Source organism: Narcine bancroftii, chromosome 8 (genome assembly GCF_036971445.1).
Source record: "Narcine bancroftii isolate sNarBan1 chromosome 8, sNarBan1.hap1, whole genome shotgun sequence".
Classification (NCBI taxonomy): domain Eukaryota; kingdom Metazoa; phylum Chordata; class Chondrichthyes; order Torpediniformes; family Narcinidae; genus Narcine; species Narcine bancroftii.
In genome coordinates, this window is record NC_091476.1 from 156,848,239 (window position 1) to 156,862,515 (window position 14,277).

The 14,277-nt window shown below is 41.0% G+C and overlaps 1 protein-coding gene across 2 annotated transcripts in view; it reads left to right on the forward strand.

The window, feature by feature from the left end:
* col8a2 (collagen, type VIII, alpha 2) overlaps positions 1-14,277 on the forward strand; it is a 185,685-nt gene that overhangs the window by 163,604 nt on the left and 7,804 nt on the right. The window contains exon 1 of one of the 2 annotated variants that reach the window (XM_069895575.1): positions 1,603-1,707. The exons of the other annotated variant lie outside the window; for it this stretch is intronic. The gene's annotated coding sequence lies outside the window, so the exon portion shown is untranslated. Of the gene's footprint in view, positions 1-1,602; positions 1,708-14,277 lie in introns of those variants that run through there. 2 annotated transcript variants of the gene reach the window in all.

Sequence of the window (14,277 nt, forward strand, 5' to 3'; positions counted from 1 at the left end):
AGGATCAACTCACTGTCAGTCATTTATTTTATTTGATTCTAGACTCCTTAGATTTATTTTTATTCTGAAAGAATGTTCCGTGGATCTAAATAGTTCATTTTTACATCCTGAGATATTTTGAAGGAGGTCCATGATTTTCTTACAGAAGCAAGAATTCACTGCATCAAGAAGGTTTGTTATTGAGTCAACAAATGTCATCAATCTTGCTCGGCTCAGGTCAATTTTATGAAAAAGACACCCATACTTGCTGTAAATTTAAAAGAATCAAGTGGTTTGTACCACTAAGCTGCGAAAACTGGAAGTAAATGAGCTTCACCGACTTGTTAAATAGAAGTGTATCTGTGATTCTTTGTAGACACATACAAAAAGTAGCAGATGGACAAAAAGTAGCAGATGGAATACAAAATGGAGTTTTGCCCTTGTGTAATATCCTGCAAACAGGAAGTGGATGTGACCAATACTTGTTGCTTTTGAAATTACTGAAGATGAAGTAGAAAGAGATCGTCTTTATGTAGATTTGGTATTAAAAGTGGCACATCATGCTTGAGTAGAATCAACTACAAAGAATATGCAAACATTTTTACAAGGAAAAAATACCTGAAATGTACTTGGAATATCCCACCACAGCTTCAATCCAATGAAGTACTTCTGTTGTTTAAGTCACCTGTATGAAAAGCATTGTCTGACTTTATGCATGGCATATTTCAGAAATAGCAATTAAATGAATGACCATAAACATCAGCTGAGTTGGTGAGAATATCTGGAGAAATACTCAGTATCATGTGGGTCTTCTTTAAATTATGCATGAAGGATCTTATAACATCTGTGAAGGTACATAAGTTTAATATGTCATACCAAAGAAAGCACATGAGGGACTTCAGCACCAACTTAGTGCTGTACTGAAAAGCACAAATAATTCAAACCTAATTGGTCAGGTAGGCTGGGACAGAGTGATGCATGCAGAAATCTAATGCGAGATTCTAAACCTGAATTAAATGTTTTAGAGTAAGTTGGGATTTTTTTTTCTTTGGAAACCACCAGATGGAGGTTTAATAACTAACAGGTTGAATTATAGTCTTGGCATGGAGGAGAGCTGCCATTTTACCAAGCCATGCTTATGTTGATCAGATGAGGGACTTACTTCTACATCAATTGTATTGGATGCAAGATCAAGATTTCTCCTTGAAATCACAGTATTCAAAGAATAACTAAGATAAATGCCTTGCCTGCTAAATAGTCTTCAAATCAAAGTTGGCATCATGTTGATTTCACACTGGATGGCCTGCTTTGTGGGCAGATGGCTGCAATTAGTCAGGAGTTCCGTGAGTCTTTTACTCATTGGTTCCTACTGAAATTAAAAATGGCATCACTGTAGAATAACCAAACAAAAACAGTTTCGGAATCAAAGTTGAAGGCTGACAGACATCTTTCTTTTCTGTAGAACAGTAGATATGAGGGAAGGCTTCCTTTTGAAAGTGTTTTATTTTGTCCTCTACCAGCACCCAGAAGAAAACTGATTTAGAACAGAATTAAAGGTCACCAGGACAACCGAGGACAGAATAGAATGCCTTATGGTTGCAATACAGTTGAGACTTGGGAAAGAAACCTGCGGAATGCAAGTGGTCACTGTTGAATAACATAGTCTTCAATGTTGGATTAGTATCCAGGGAAATATCATCAAACTTTGCCTTCTTGGATGTTTTCCGTGTAAGAAATTGAATTTAGTTTTCTAATGAGATTAAATGGGGAAAATTCTATGACCATAATTTGTGCTCTGTTGAAAAGAATGAAAAAAATTGATTTGTTTAATTTTATGTTAAGTGCTTGGGCTATCTTTAAAGTTGCAGGTTTTGATGGAGAGATTAGAGTTAAAATGGGGTCTGTTCATTTCTAAAGTATTTTTGAAATAAACACTTCTTTAATATTTTCCATATCTTTGATATTTTCCCTGTCATTCATGTCAGCAGCATACATAAAGTATGAAAGCCTTTTTACAACATAAACTAGAACAAGATGAGCAACCTATGGCCCGTGGGCCCAATCCGGCCTGCGATCCAAATTTATCTGGCTCCATGCGCAGCTGGCTGCATTAACGTGATGCTCCCTACTACTTGATGCGGAATTCCCCTGTTCTATGTGTTGGAGGCTCCCACTCTCTCTGTGCGGCTCACGGCCCCGCTCTCTGTGTGTGGATCCCAGCCCACTCCCCCCTCTGTGCAGAGCTCCTCTGCCCTGTGCATTGCAGACTCCCACTCTCTGTACGCAGGCCTCCCACTGGAGTCATCCCCGCACTCTGCACGAGACCCCCCTGCCCTCTGAATGAGACCCCCTCCGTGTGACATTCTCCCCTTCTCACTAGGTCGTTCTCCCTCTTTCACAGTGCAGTTTTCCCCCTCTCACGGTGACATTATCCTGCTGTCCGTGAGAGCTTTCTCCTTTGTGTGAGACCAATCTCTTCTGTGAGACCAATGTCTGTGAGAACACACTCCTCTTTCTCCCTCTCAGAAAAACCATCGCTTTCTTTAACGCTCTTTCAACTTATCTCTGGGTGGTACTTCTCTCTCTCTCTCCATTTCTAAATGCGAGACTTTTTCTGTGTGTGTATATGACACCATCTCCTTGTCTCTCTGCCGTCATTTGCCTCTGTGTGTAGGATTCCTTCTCAGAATGTTGCACTTTCTCTCCCTGGGTTGGACTCTTTCTCTGTGTGTGAATCCCTCTCTTGGTGTGTGGCTTCCCCTATCTGTGGGTAAATCCCTCACTCTCTCTGTCACTTTCTCTCTGTGCAACTCATCCTCTCTCTGTGACACACTCCTCTCTCTGCGTGAGAGCCCCCTCTCTTTGTTTGAGCTCCCCCTCTTACGGCTCTCTGTTTTGGGGTTAGTTATTTTGTTTTCATTGTAATTAATTTTTCTCCCTTTTGACTTTTATGGGTTTTTTTGTGTCATTTTAATGACTAACTCCTAGTTTGTGGTGCATTTCCAGATTTGAAGATGCCTTCCCTGACCTGAAATGTTTCATCGTATTAATTCTATTTATTTATTTATTTCATTTATGGTAGGATCAGTGCGGCCCACTATTCAACCATTGACACACCATTTGGCCCATGCATGGTAGAAGGTTGCCCGCCCCCGCCCTCGAGGTTTTCATCTTCAGGGGTATCATTTCTATTCCAATAATCCTTCCGTATTTATAGTGCCAATTTATATTTGGAATGTTTGCCTACCATTCAAGTAAAATCCAAAGTGGAATAAGTTGATTAGCAAGTCATTTAATTCATCTGTGTTTATTCCTGCTTGTGTTTTTCATTTTTGATGCACAGACAATAATATAGAACTTAAATTTGAAGCATTCTGAAATTACACTGCTACAAATCTTCTATTGATTTCTCTGTTGATAATATTTCAAAAGCTTCACACATATTTTTCTTGTAGTTTAAAAAAAATTTAACCCCACAATTGACAAAGATACTGAATTGGAGGCTCAGGACAAGGAGTCTCATGATTTGACTGAACTACCAGATTCCACAATTGACTATATAATTTTAAACTTTAACTTTAGTTAGCTTGCAAGATCAAACCTGATTAAATGAAAACTTTAAAAAGGCTCCTGAAGGTCCATAAACATGTTCATTGTTTATGAGTTTAAGTTACATACATGTGAGTTAGCCGATGCCTTCTGTATTCAAAACACAATTGACTTCCAAAGAATTTCAACAAGATTTCATTCTAATCTTTTAAATGAAAATGTGAGCAAGTTTCAAATATCAGAGCAATTTCTTCTCTGAGAGAGCTTTCCAATTTTTTTTTAGGAAGGTCAGACATGTTGGCAAAACTTCTCATTTATGTTTCTTCCTATGTACAAAGCCAAACCCTGAAACATGTCTCAGACGGCTAAGTATGACCTATAAATAATGAATGTACATAGCAACCTCTAATGTTTGCCAATTTTTAATCAACTACACTTTTGACCCAATTTCCTATTTCTTTGTAATGCTGAGTTTGTTATACATAAATCCTTAAACATTTTATAGCAGAAATAAAACAGAGCAATAAAAGTTATTTTTAATTCTTTCCTGCACAATGGGAACTCTAGGTTGTTGCTGGTCTGTTTTTTTAAAAACTAGATCGCATACATAATTTTATGAATTATAACATTTATTTTTCATATTTGTCATATTCTCATTAGGTTTACCAGGAACTGTTTTGGTTGAATAGTTCCAAGCAGTGTAGTATGAAATTGGGTAGTTGCCATATTTGTGTATTAAATTTTTTTTTAAATTGTAACCAGTATCAGAAAAATATACTAACATGCACAAAACCACATTCAGAATGCAATTCTCATGTTGAATTACTGTATGTGGAGTAAACTGCCATCTGGTGGTTACAAAAGAAGATTCAGCAAATTTGTTCAAGACATTTTGTTTCTTCTTTTTCTTTGGCTTGGCTTCACGGACGAAGATTTATGGAGGGGTATGTCCACATCTGCTGCAGGCTCGTTGGTGACTGACAAGTCCGATGCGGGACAGGCAGGCACGGTTGCAGCGGTTGCAAGGGAAAATTGGTGGGTTGGGGTTGGGTGTTGGGTTTTTCCTCCTTTGTCTTTTGTCAGTGAGGTGGGCTCTGCGGACTTCAAAGGAGGTTGCTGCCCGCCGAACTGTGAGGCGCCAAGATGCACGGTTGGAGGTGATATCAGCCCACTGGCGGTGGTCAATGTGGCAGGCACCAAGAGATTTCTTTAAGCAGTCCTTGTACCTCTTCTTTGGTGCACCTATGTCTCGGTGGCCAGTGGAGAGCTCGCCATAGAACACCATCTTGGGAAGGTGATGATCCTCCATTCTGGAGACGTGACCCACCCAGCGCAGTTGGGTCTTCAGCAACATGGATTCGATGCTTGCGGACTCTGCCAGCTCAAGTACTTCGATGTTGGTGATGAAGTCATTCCAATGAATGTTGAGGATGGAGCGGAGACAGCGCTGATGGAAGCGTTCTAGGAGCCGTAGGTGATACTGGTAGAGGACCCATGATTCGGAGCCGAACAGGAGCGTGGGTATGACAACAGCTCTGTACAAGCTGATCTTTGTGTGTTTCTTCAGGTGGTTGTTTTTTCCAGACTCTTTTGTGTAGTCCTCCATCAGCCAGCTCCCCACCATGACCACCAGCCCCCCCACATCTCCATCGGGCACACTGAACTCAAAACGGTCAACATTTTGTTTACAGGATATTTAAATGCCACATAAAATACAACTATTATCAGTACTAGCCACTGGTTAGCACCATATTACCAATTAATTATACTATTTTTCTGCAAACATAATGATATGCTCTCATATTAAACTTGACTAACCCAACACAAATCTTTCTGTAAGTTCCTGTAATAACTAATCCACACCTCTCACATAGATGTTTTATACTGAGTTGGGCCCCTGCAGTAATGACACTGAATCATTTAAATGAGCCGATAGTAAGGTGTGCTCTTATGGGTGGCTGGAGTCCGACCTTGATTGGCAGGTGTTGCGACTTCCGAATGAGTTTCAGACGAGGAGGTCATGCGAGCATCCACAATCCACTTAATATACACAGCTACGTTTCACCCAGGAAATGTGGCCTTCTCTATATCAGAGACACTAGATGCAGACTGGGAGATTGCTTTGCTGAGCATCTTAGCTCTGTAAGTATCAGTAACAGGGATCTCTTAGTGGCCAACCACTTCAATTCCGTGCCCCACCAAGACCACCCGTAAATTGGGAGGAGCAACACTTAATTTTCTGTCTGGGCACTCTCCAACCAGATGCTGTTAACGTCGACTTCTCTGGTTTCTGCTAGCCTACTCTCCATTCTCTCTCCTTTCCCTTTCCTTCACTCCCTTCCTTCTCCATTCCCAAAGCCATTCCTTCTCCCTCCTCACCCCCCCTCCATCCCCACTTGATGGTGTGCCCTCTGTGATAGTACAGACCTATCACCAATTTATATAGTTACAGTATCTAGAGTGTAATGACTGTGCTTACAGCGATTGGCTGAGAGCTTAGCCACGCCTACTGTTTGGGCCTTAAAGGGTTGTTTCCCTAGCCAGGTCGGATCATTCCGGACTGGTCGGCCACCTGTGAAGAGCTCCTGTCTTTTGCTAATAAAAGCCTTGGTTTGGATCAACAAGTCTTTGGTTCTTTCAACGAGCTCTACACCCTCCTTCCTTTATCCTCCTATTACCTCCTGCCTTTGGGTCTGTGCTCCTCCCCCCCCCCCCCTCACTCCTCTCTCCTTCCCCCCACTCCTCTATCTCTGCCCCACCCCCTACCATTTGATTTGGGGACCTACTGACATTTTTTCATACCTTGATGAAGGCTCAAGCCCAAAACGTTATGTATCTTTAACGTTGCTACATAACATACACTGTTTGACCTGCTGAATTTCTCCAGCATTGTGTTTTTACTTCCATCATGAAGTCAGCACACTCTTGTGTTTTATCCCATTAGCGATAATTGGCCTATTCATTGGCTATGCTTATCTTTTAATGTAGTCACATTTAAAGGGAAAGAATATAAATTAACAAAGTGTTTGTGCTAATGGATATTGCATGAATTGGGAGTGGAATCACCCAGCTTAAAACATGTTTTAACCTTTCCTTTCCTTGCACACCTATCTTGTACTCCTTGGTTTTGTTTTAACTCACTCAAATTTTCACTGCCTGCTGATTTCCTAGAATCATCTAAATACTGAACTTTCAGTACGGGAGCTTCCATTTGGCCCATCAAGACCGTAATAGAGCAGAACCTGGTGCATAAAGGCAGTTGAAGTTGATTTGATGTGGCTCGAGTAGTAGTCATTTTTCAAAGGAGTAGCAGATATAGAATGGCCAAATGTACATGTCTACTGCACAAATGGTATGTAGCAGCCATATGACATGCATTCCAATGTCAGACCTAAATGGTATTGATTGTATTTACTAGATTAACCAACTGGCTTTGAGTATGCTTAGAACTGTATTGGCTCCATAAATCTCTTGATTCGTGTTCTGATCACTTGGGAAACTTTTAACTGTATTGTACTTTCATAACATGCAATCAATAATTTTACATATATTTTATTAAAAGTTTATTGCAGTTGAGGACTGGAAAACAATTTTACATTGTCTTAGAATGTGGGGCGATTCAATCTGGTAGAATTGTACTTACTCTCATGGGTAACATTTCAACAGCTACATAAAATGCACAATTTAGACAGATAAAAGCTCATATTCTCAGATAGTCCTGTCAGACTTTCAATTGTGTATATTATTAATGCTTACCTGCTGAATTTATGGCAGTACAGAATAAATGCTATGGGGCTGAATTCACCTGATCGTTAGCCAACAAGAAGTATCTGTGCTGTAGTGTTCTATGGTTCTAAAAGCTGTGGTCTCATCCTCAAAGAATTATGGGAGCCAGGACCAACAGGCTCATGGTGCTTCCAATAGTATGAGTGACAGGTGGAAAAGTGAGCAAGGATGGTGTATGGGATCAAGCTCTATGAATGCCTTTCTGAGAGCAGGACAAGATATCTTGAGTATTTAGACTGCCAATACTGTTGCTTGTAGAATCCTCACCAAATAGGTTCTGCTCTGCATGTAAATGCTGGTGGGAATATATTGGTCAGGCGAATGCAGTCTGACACTGTGTGTTATAATGTGCTTGGCAAGAACATAGGGAAGGCATAGTAAAGTGAAACTCCCAATAGGAAAGTTACACTGCCCAATAACATGGGCAAAGTAACGAAAGGACCATGTGAGCATGTGGGAAAAAGCCACTGGCCAGCAAGAAACAAAAACAAGCAAAAAACAAATTCTTTGTGTAGCTTTAAGATGATGGAACCAATCTTCGTTTTCAGATTTCCATAAAGGAGACTCCAGTGACAAATCAACAACTGTTTCCAACCTTATTGTTTTGTTTATCTGTGGGCTGCAGGAGTGTGCACCAGGCACTAGTGGTGCCGCTTTGAGTGCCTTTATGGCAGGCAATGTGGGCAGCTGTGCACGGAGCCAGATAAATTTGTGTATGATTACATTTTGTGTATTAGTAGATATCAATAAAGGAATCTTGATTGTTGAAGATATGAAATGAGGCTTACACAGACCTGGAAATTTACCTAAGATTAATTTGTTAAATTAAAAACCAATTGAGGATATCACAGATAATTGACAAACTACTAGAAGCTAATCCTGGCCGTTAAAATTAAATAAAATTGAACCTTGTTCAATGAATTTTAAAAAACTACTAAATTTTGTTAACCCCATCTATCTGAATGTCAAAGGCATGATAACTGGGCTGCAGTATGGAATTTTGCTCAATCACAGTTCATTGTTTAAAGCCCATCACATTTTGGCCAACAATAAGCATTTATCCACATGGAACTGAATTAAAAAGAACCTGCCAGAATTTGCTGAAACTGCATTCATAAAGTCTTCTTTACATCTTACTGTATCTAAAGGCTTTGAGATTAATTTATACCTGGTTAGGTAATGAGCCAATTCAACACAGTCATTCAAAACCACATTAAAAAATTTGACAGAACAAAACTAAGTATCAAATCAGGAAGACTGATTGCTTTTGGCAGACATTCACAGAATACAACTGCACCTGAACAAGCAAACCAGATGTCTCTGGAGCACTTACAGAGTTAAGTTTCAAATTTCAAAATTACTAATTCAATAAGGCTGAAACTAAAATTAAGTGTTTGAAGAATAAAATCAGTCACAAAATATAAAAAAAGTTTTTTTCTGCAGGATTATTAACCTTTTCTTCCAATTTGTAACAATTATATCTTAAAACTGTGACATTTGCAATAAAGTTCTGGTAGTGGTACCTTTAGTTAACTACTCCACTTCATTGATCATAAAATTCTTTGAAATGTTGAGATTGTGAAAGGCACTTTGTTAATGCCGGTATTTTTTCTCTCTTGTTTGTAACATATCTAAGTGCAATAAAATCTGCATTTCTGTGAATTGACTGAACTTTCCCCTTATTTCTTCAATGTAGGGGTAGTAGATAAATAACTTTGCTCATCTGAGCTCTGCCAGAGCATGGGTGGATACTGAATGCCGTCCATGGATTCAGAACCCACTGGTGAACTAGCTGTGAACTAACTGGTGGGAGGCTGGGGGAGAGGGTGTGATAGGATAACTTGTTGATTGCTTTTCCCATGCAGTGGGAGATATAGATGGAGTCCATGGAGGGGAGTTAAGTTTGTGTTATGTCCTAAGCTGTATTCACTACCTTCTGTAGCTTCTTCCGATCTTAAGCAGAGCAGCTCCCAGACAACACTGTGATGCATCCAGCATGTAGGCTTTTGACGGTACACCTGTAGATGATGTTGAGGGTCAGAGGGGACAAGCTGAACTTAGTCTGCTAAAAAAGGAGGTTGTGAGCTTTCTTGACTGTTGCATTGATGTACTTGTCCCAAACCAGATCATTGGAGATATTTATTTTAAGCTCCCTACTCTTTTGACCTTAGCATCATTAACGTGAAGTCAATGATCATCTCATCCACTTTATTGAGAGAGAGGTGGTTGTCATGGCACCAAACCACTAGTCTTTCAATCTCTTTTCTGCATCCTGTCTCATCGCTATATACCTGGCCCACTACTGTGATGTAGCTGGCAAATCTGAAGATGGAGTCATTTAGCTGAACAGTCATGGGCGTAGTCGCAGCATAGTAGGGTACTGAGTACACATTCTTGAGGAGCGTTGAGTGTGATTGTGAGAGATGAGTAAAACTGATATAAAAATATGAAGATGAGGAAACTAATATAGATATATGGGTAAATGAATAAAGCCAGTATGAACAGGATAAGAAATGGATATTAGAATGTAGGAAGTAGAGTTAGTCTGAATAAGATAAGGGTCTTCTAGCCCTAGATAGAATTAGCAGGTTTTGCATATGTAATTAGTAAGCCCTAGACAGTATTAGCAAGTTCTACATATGAAGAGGTTGTAGCCCTGAGAGTTGGGAAGGTGTAAATTAGAAAAGGCCTATAATGACATGATGAGACATCGACATCTGGTCCTCCAAGTTCACAGAAACAGCACGTAGGCAGGCAGGATTGCCTAATGCCAAACCTATCCAGGAGGCAGAAGAATGTAAGGGGGAGGGTATTCCTATACTGAAATAAACTGTATAAAAGTTGGGTGAGCCCCAGTGTATGTGTGTATTCCCAGGGTAAGGGGAAGCACCAACTTTGCATTGTTGTATAATAAATATTCTTTGTTCTCAATTTTTGTCTCGAGCAATTTCTGTGAAGGTACTTCTGTTTCTAACATGATTGTGGAGGAGACTAAATGCTGAAATTTGGGAATGTGTTTAGGGACTGTGGTATTGAAGACAGAGCTGTAGTCTATGAACTGCAGTCTAATATGGGTGTTCTTGGCATCATGGTGTTCTAGGGCTGAGTAGAGAGAGAGGGAGATGGTGTCTGCTATGCATATTTTTGGCCAATAGGTAAATTGAAGTGAGTCAAGGCTGGCTGAGAGCCCCTGAAAACACCATGACAAAACCACTGGATGGTAGTCACTTAGGCCTGTTACTGTGGGGTAAATGCAAGGAGACTTTTTTTCCACTGAGATTTTTCCACTTAGTTGAGACAAGAACGAGAAGATAAGGATTAAGGGTGAAAGGTGAAATATTTAAGGGGAACATTAGGGGGAACTTCTTCACTCGGGGTGGTGACAGTCTGGAATGAAATGCCAGCAGAGGTGGTGGACGTGGGTTTGGTTTTGACATTTTAGATGTGAGAGATCTGGAGAACTATTGTTCAGGTGCAGATTGATGGAACAAAACAGAATTAATAATTTGGCAAAGAAGGGGTGAAGAACCGGTATCTGTGCTGTAGTGTTCTATGGTTCTAATAGCCATGTTCCCATTCTCAGAGAATTACCGGAGCCAGGACCAACAGGTTCACGGTGCTTCCAATAGTAAGAGCGGCAGATGGAAAAGTGAGCAAAGATGGTGTATGGGATCAAGCTCTATCTTTTCTTCAGTATCAATGTGTTTCAGTAAGTGAGGATCTTTGAGATACATTGTAATGAAGTAAATTTGGCAGCAACTTCCACATGCAAGATTCCCAATCAGGAATAGCCTGAATTTTGCAGAGAAATTCCAACAAAACTGTCAACAATATCCAATGTAATATTCAAAGTCGTTGAGACTCCCCTCGTGTATATATAATGTGGAAGTCCCAAAGCTCTGATTGGCTTAGCAACTGGAACTTGCAGAGATTCCTCCTCAGTTCCATTGAAGAATCCACATGAAAGATGCTATACCAATTTTCAAGCACACTCCAGTTTCCTCCCACATCCCAAAGACGTGCAAGTTGGTAAAATGCCCTTGGAATGTATAATAGTGGAATACTCTGGATGAATCTCATGGATGGTTGATGTTTGGTACATATGGTGGATCAAAGTGCCTGTTTCTGCATTGGTGATCTTCTTTATGACACATTCCATTGAGATCTGGACGAATGTATCAACACAGTGAAATAAGTACAATACTGTTAACATCTCAGAAATAGCCATCAGCCAAGCTGTTCTGTTGCACAGGAACATAGCAACAGAAGTATGTCATTCTGCCCCTTGAACCTGTTCCACCATTCACTTACATTAGACTGCATTCTACAACTTGTTCCATTAGCTCCCTGAACTACATTTCCTTTGACGAAGGTAAAGATTTATGGTTGGTAAGTTCTATGAAGAGTTCCTTCTAATGGCGGCTGACTGCCTCTCTGTCATTGATAAGTTTATCTCTATCTTTGGCTCTCAGCAATGTGGACCCTTGGGTTTCTGAACTACAGAGGGCATTGGCAATTCTGACGATTGGTGTTCTGTGGAGGATCAGTGTCAATCCTTCATTCAGGTTCTGGAGTGATGTTCCAATTAGCCGTTTACTCTCCTTGAGGAATGAAGGACTCCGACTTTTGGTTAGCCAATTGCCTTTATTTAATACACAGGCCTGTGGGAGGTCTGTCACCTCCATAGAGAATCCAGGAGCTCTCCGAGCATACAAATGCATGGGTATGTATATCCCACTGCAATCTGACTTAATCAATCAAAAAAGCAGTCTTCTCCCATGTGACAAGCATTATCCTATCAGCATTAAGCTACACACTACTCCTCTGCAGCACATTATTATGTTAAACAATCATGTAATCAGGTTCTCCTTTCCTCGGGAATTGTTTTTGCACATTATCTGGTCTGGGCAAACTCCAGGCTCAGCTGGGGTTGCCTGGCAACACAGCCATGGGGCTCCTCACTTCTCTGAATATTTACAACCCTCTGCATTCTTTTGCAAAGCAGCAGTGCACTCCTTGACTTAATAAAGCAGGCCCTTACTTCCACACTTCCAATCCAAGAATCCCTTGGTTTTGGTTAATTTCAAGATTCTTTTATTGTCTGGAATAAAGACAATATTACATGGATTTTGCCTTCATCTGCCGTAAGGTGGACAGATACGCCATCAGCAGAAAGTATCTGAAGTACCTCTTACAGTTAGAGAAGCAGAAGAGAGTCCCCGCGTGTCCGTGAATTCACCTCCAGCATTCCCGCAGTCCCCGCCAGTGCCAGATTAACGTAGTATCAAAAGTAGCATATGCTACAGGGCCCACATTTTCATGGGCTCTGCACTAAATGCTTGCTGACTCGTTGTGTTACCTTATGTATTTCGCGGACGAAGATTTATGGAGGGGGTAAAAAGTCCACGTCAGCTGCAGGCTCGTTTGTGGCTGACAAGTCCGATGCGGGACAGGCAGACGCGGTTGCAGGGGAAAATTGGTTGGTTGGGGTTGGGCGTTGGGTTTTTCCTCCTTTGCCTTTTGTCAGTGAGGTGGGCTCTGCGGTCTTCTTCAAAGGAGGTTGCTGCCTGCCAAACTGTGAGGCGCCAAGATGCAAGGTTTGAGGCGTTATCAGCCTACTGGCGGTGGTCAATGTGGCAGGCACCAAGAGATTTCTTTAGGCAGTCCTTGTACCTTTTCTTTGGTGCACCTCTGTCACGGTGGCCAGTGGAGAGCTCGCCATATAACACGATCTTGGGAAGGCGATGGTCCTCCATTCTGGAGACGTGACCCATCCAGCACAGCTGGATCTTCAGCAGCGTGGACTCGATGCTGTCGACCTCTGCCATCTCGAGTACTTCGACGTTAGGGATGAAAGCGCTCCAATGGATGTTGAGGATGGAGCGGAGACAACGCTGGTGGAAGCGTTCTAGGAGCCGTAGGTGATGCCGGTAGAGGACCCATGATTCGGAGCCGAACAGGAGTGTGGGTATGACAACGGCTCTGTATACGCTTATCTTTGTGAGGTTTTTCAGTTGGTTGTTTTTCCAGACTCTTTTGTGTAGTCCTCCAAAGGCGCTATTTGCCTTGGCGAGTCTGTTGTCTATCTCATTGTCGATCCTTGCATCTGATGATATGGTGCAGCCGAGATAGGTAAACTGGTTGACCGTTTTGAGTTTTGTGTGCCCGATGGAGATGTAGGGTGCTGGTAGTCATGGTGGGGAGCTGGCTGATGGAGGACCTCAGTTTTCTTCAGGCTGACTTCCAGGCCAAACATTTTGGCAGTTTCCGCAAAGCAGGACGTCAAGCGCTGAAGAGCTGGCTCTGAATGGGCAACTAAAGCGGCATCGTCTGCAAAGAGTAGTTCACGGACAAGTTGCTCTTGTGTCTTGGTGTGAGCTTGCAGGCGCCCTAACTTAAACATTTTTATTTTCACCTTTGTACAGCAGCTGTGAGATACCACATCCTATAGTCCCAATTAAAGGTGATAATTGGTTAAAATCGCTAAACTTAAACAAGAAACATTTTGCCGCAACAATGGAATTAATGCAAGGACCATATTGTTTTCACATTTGTTTCAGATATTTATAACTGCCATGTGCTAATAGCAAAACTCTTAGAAATTGCTCAAAAAATTCCTGTATTTCTGAAGGGGATCAATGAAATTATATTTTTTATTTAACAAGAACTTTCGAAAATAATGCTATCAGCATATTTTATGGCAATAGTGCAAACAAAAGTCATATTTAATTCTTTTATTTTTATGTATTTTGATATATACAGCACGGTAACAGGCCATTAAATGTTTCTTTAATGTTTAGAGATGGGAGAGCATACTGAGGGAGTGGTAATTAAAGCATGTGGGATCCTGGAACTCACTGGACATAGATTACAAATGGAGCAAAATTGTGTTTAACCTGTCCAGCTATAAGATTAGAACAGAGAAATTGGGGTTGTTCTTCTTGAAGAATAAGGAGGTTAGAA